At 37.8% G+C, this 5454-nt stretch overlaps 1 pseudogene; it reads left to right on the top strand.

Annotated features, from left to right (window-relative positions):
• The first annotated feature begins 910 nt into the window (after positions 1–910).
• On the top strand, positions 911–1903 carry LOC148676785 (uncharacterized; annotated as a pseudogene).
• The last annotated feature ends 3551 nt before the right edge of the window (positions 1904–5454 follow it).

Raw genomic sequence — 5454 nt, forward strand, 5'->3', positions numbered from 1 at the left:
ATCAAATCTGTTTCTCTTCTTCCAACCACAAGACTACCACAAGGCAACCATGATTAACGTGGGAAGAAGTAAATCAAGTTTCCTACTCTACATAGATTTTATTAAAATCCTGAAACCACTGGTGCCTCAATTTGTCACATATAGTACCTTTCATACAGTATGTATTACTAATATGATTTGAGCTCTCAGCTTTCATTACTTTACTTGCCATAACTACTGTACGTTGTATGCAATTTGGTTCGGTGAGCTCATACAATGAAAGACATACAATAAAAATATACAACATGAAGCCAATACCAAAATGCATCTACTCAACATATTTACACACCATCCTAAACTTACTGTACATCAGTAATGAAAATATAAAATAAAATAAAACAATTATTTAACATTTGGGTCCGATGGAGTAAAAATGTGATCCATGCAAAAATATCAAAAGTTAAAGTGCAGAATTAATGCATCTCACAGTCTCCAGGTAGGTACTGTTATAGAACCTAGTAGCCCTTGTCTTACAGTTTTTTTTAATTGCTAACACACAAAAACTGATACTTTGAACACAATTCCACAAACCTTTTCTTCAAGGTTTCTGCAAAACCTTAGGCAATTATCACCTGATACACACAAATTGCAGATCCCCTAAACTCTTTTTGCATAACCGTAAGCACAAGTTTCATCACAAAGCACAATCAACCTTATGTTGTCATGCAGAAAGCACTGCTGTTCAATACACAAATCTCCAGTCTCTACAATGAAACAAAAATAACACACGGTTGTCATGGTTTAAGCACTAACAAGCTTAATTGTTCAGACATAGTTCTAAAGATGCAATCAACCAATGAGAAAACAGTAATGCAGTTTGAATACATACATAAAAAGGGACTCAGGCGAGCTCTTTGGTATGTTTGGTGAAATGGAAACCAACAATCAAGCAAGGAGCAGAGGAAGAGGTAGAGGAAGAGTATAGTTAAGAGGAGGTTTTCAGGGTAGAAGAAGAAGAGGAGCAGGACAAAATATTACAGATGAGATACGTGCAACAATCATGGACCATGTTCTTGTTCATGTCATGACAATGAGAGGAGCTGGATAAAGTGTACAGCCAAATCTGAGCCACTTCTCGGTTGCTCTGATAATCAGGATGTTCAGAGAAGAAAATAGGTCATTCACATGACTGTCTCTCTGTCTTTTGTTTGCTCTTGTATATTTCAGTATGTCGCCGCGTCGATGCAGCCAGGAATAGAAAATATTTGAACACGTATTTTTGAATATTGCCAAATGTATTCTATTTTTACAGAATTGAAAGGCAGCTGGCCGACGGCGGTGGACCACATATCTTCAGGAGAATGCCACTGTAGACAATGTTGCGTGCCAACAATTGTATGAGTTTAAGAGAAATACAAACTCAAATAATTGAGGACAACAACATGTTCCAAGGAATTGAAAAAGTCAGTCTGAGTTCCATTCACCATGTTCTTCAGTGCAACAGCATGTGCATGAAGCAAGTTTATTGTGTCCCATTCCAATGGAGCACTGACAGAGTAAAAGACCTGCGTTTTCAATATGCAATATGTACAAGTAAGACTTTAAAAACAAACATTGGGTTGTCTACAGTAAAGTGTGTCAGTAACATTATAGTACTGTATACTGTTCATCGTGGCCTACCTGATAGGTTACACTGGATTAAAGTGTAAAATACTGTATTGACTACTGTATACCAACTAAAATTACTTCTGATATCAAATCCTTAATCCAGAGACCTTTGGAGATAGAGTCTATGGACACTCCACAGGAATTTATCTTTGATGATGAGGCAGGCTTTAGCCTCACAGAGAAAAGGAGGAGAGGGCGGAACATCATCAGCCACCATGCCATTGTGGATGTCCCTGGCATGCATGGGATCAAATAGGATCAAAATGAAAATAATTAGAATAAAAACCATTCCAATTGCTATAAAAACCTTTAGACACTGCTAGAGAGCCTTTATCTGCTGTTATGCAATGAAAAAAAACCTCAGAGTTGCCTTCTGGTGTGAAAAAAGGAGCACCGATAAGAAACTGATAAAAAACTGATTGATTACCTCTTCTGAGTCAATGATTGACAGCTAAAAGGCAGGCGGAATACAGCCTGAGGCTTCTAGAGGAAGTCTTACCCCCTAAGGGCTCTGAATGGCTGAAAATACAATGAATGACAGCGCTTTTTACCAATCAGATCGCCTTATTTCTGGCTGTCCTGCTTCAAACATTTACTACAAAGTCAATAACGTTCAATAGCCTCCAGGTCCGGAGATAAGCTAGTCTGGGTTACTGTGAATATATGTTATGCTTCAGACTAAGGTTAAATTATGGGATATATATATATTTTTTTTTTTTGCTGGTTTTTGCTTTTGCTGTCTTGTTTCGCTGGCTTAGTGATTGCTTTATCGATGCAAATTGGAAGTTTGGAAGTGCATCATCAGATAAAAAGTGACTTTCTGATCGATTGATTTTAAAGCTCCGGTTGTCCTTTTTCGATTGATAACATGGTTTTGTTGTTTTGTTGGTAAAAAACTATTACAAATTTTGAAGGAATCAAAGGTAGATATTGATTTACACCGGTGACGTGCACGACCATGCCGAGGATAGCACACGTGTGGCCTTATGGACATTCTAATGCAATATCTAAAAGTGGTTTTGTGAAAAACAGTTTTTACACTTTTTGATTAATAAAAGGTTTTATGTAAAGGTTTTGTGGTTTTGGTGATATAAAATAATGAAGTGAGATGGTACTTTTGAGGCAGGTTTTTCCGGAAAAGGGGTCGTATAAGCGCATGTCTGGGATTAAGATAACTGTGGAGGGCAGACTTCTGTAGGGACAAACAGCAGCCCTCTCCTTTTCTCTCAAGCAACATGGCAATTGATAAATCTCGATTACACAAGCATTCTGAGTACCTGAAGCAATGGATTTTCACCGCAAACAAAGCCTGATTTAATAAAGAAACTACACTATCTGTTCAAGGCTTAAAGGAATTTGGGATTTGTTCTTTTCTCCCTTTATACAACCCCTTTAATAACACATTGTATACCTCTGTGCAGTTCCATCTGTTAGCAAAAACATACTTCCGCCTGGTAAGCGTGACAACTGGAACACGTCCCAGAAGCACAGAGAGCAAGGCTAGTCTATGCCCCAGACAGGACACTGATCCAGCACTCCTGGACACAAGCACAGTTAGCAACATAATGTCTTTGCATGTATTACGTAATATACAAGATTTGAACCTCCTGGTTGAACCTTGCCTGTACAATTTAGTGTCAAGCTACTATTATAAAAGAAAAAGCGGAAGAAGTATAAAAACTTGGCAAACCTGGATACAATATCAAAGGAAAAAAAAATATTTTCACCCTGATTTTTTTTCACTTTTTTTTTAGAATTAACAGGTGTGGTAAATCTTTAAAGCTAACATCATGTGATCTACAGCATGTACTGTACAAAGTGTTTTCTTTTAACAACAGGCCCTTGAGGACAGCTTTAGCTTTTTCCCAAGAGCTCTTCATCTTTAGCAAATTGTTTTTTATTGTTACTTTCTTACCTTTATTATTGTTTTAAATCCTGACATCTTAAAGGGTTCTCACATCTTCCACTGACAGTGAAAGTCAATAGAAATTATAGCGACAGAGCTCTTTCGACTTTTATAATATTTGTAATGTGGTCAGCTGTGGGTATCTGTGTGCACATAAATGGGACTGAACTTCCATGCTGTCAGACTCAAATTAAGCGCCTCAGAATATATAGGTTGTAATTAGAGATAAGATTCTAGTTGCTTTGAGCTTTAATTGAACATCACTAATTCTAGTTTACAAAATGACAGTAAACCTTGGCAGTATATTAATTTGTCAGTGAGTCATTCGATGCTAACTCAATAAGACCCAGTGCCTGATCACCTCAGGTTTTGTTAGAGAAATTTACCTGGAGCGGTTTCCAACCCAGTGAGTTCAAAGATGGTAATCCTATTTATGTTTTCAAAAGATGATTTTTTTTGTGCCATGAACTCAAACAGTTCCACCTGGAGTAAAAAATGTGACCTTGACTAAACAAAATCATCCTAAATGAGTGTGACCTACATTGAATTTGAAACTCGGGAAGATTTCTGACCTGTGGGTGAGTGGAAACCAAGAGTTTTCACAATGTTTGGAAGACAAATCTCTGCTGTTCTTGCAGCAAAGCTAACAATATAATTCTTGTAGCTCCAACAGTTTGAACTGCACTCCTCAGTTTTCCTTTCAGAGTTGAATTCACTTTTTTACTTAAGGCTGAACTTTGAGAGGTCACAGCTCAAAGGAACTATTTTTCAGACAAATAACTGGTATTCTAAAAGTCAGTGGGCCTGAAAAACCCCAAGTTAATTTTGCTTGCAAAACTGGAGATGGTCTGGTAACAACATGACCCTTTTCCAGTTGAGGTGTCATGGAGTGACCTCAATCAATGTTCACTTTGGCCATGAGGGCCCAGTGGTGGAGACGGGTGAGCTGTAGCTGGCTGTGAAAGCCTTAGCCCACAGAACTGTACTGCACCCTGTAGCAGGAGGGTGAAAGGGCTCTAAAAGTGAGAAACTATGCCTGAACCCAATCTCTTCCCAAACTTCTGCTGTTGTCCATCCAGAAAGTGAAATGAAATTAGAGTACAGAACTAAAGGGAGCAATGCATCACTCAAAGCACACGTCTCTTCATCTCCTCCACCATGGTGAGAGGCTGTGGCAGCAAACAGAGGAAAAGAAAAACAAAAATTAAAATTACCTAAAAATAATTTAAAGCTGAAAGGGACTGTTCGATTTATATTTTGAAAAAGGCTTGATTCTTTATCATCAATATCTAAGGTAAACTTAAAAATATATGCGTACTGTATTGAGAATCTTGATTTTCGACCATTTCTGACAGGCATGCAGCTTAGCAAAAAAGGGAAAATTGGGCCGAAATTGTTTTTCGAGGAAACAACAAAACAACGCCTGTCCTGCACTGCAAATACATCCTAAAGCACAGCAAATGCATTAGAAGATGTGTAGGTGTTGTTCCAACATTAACCCTAACCCTAGCTCGGACACTTTTGGAACATACTTCCAAATCCCTGCTTTAAAAACTGTGTTCAAAAAAGTCCACAAATGACTCCCAATTAGTCCGAATCATGTCAACTACCAGTTATCAGGTATTTTTAATGCATCTAGTCTGACTGAGTTTCAATTTTGTGGCATTTTTTTTTAATCCAGCTGCTGGAAAGACATTTAAAATATGACATTACTGAGTGGTTTTCAGTGAAAATTACGATTCCCAGACAAGTTTGGCCAAACTTGTTCTTTCCTCTAGGTTTAAAAACAGAAAAGAAGAAAGTTTAGCATGTACAAAGTGTGGATTGGGAATTTTGATTTTCGACCATTTTTGACAGGCGCGGGCTTAGCAAAAATGGCACAATTGGGCCAAAATTGTTTT

Source organism: Lepisosteus platostomus, chromosome 2 (genome assembly GCF_059453375.1).
Source record: "Lepisosteus platostomus isolate fLepPlt1 chromosome 2, fLepPlt1.hap1, whole genome shotgun sequence".
In the NCBI taxonomy this organism is placed as follows: Eukaryota; Metazoa; Chordata; class Actinopteri; order Semionotiformes; family Lepisosteidae; genus Lepisosteus; species Lepisosteus platostomus.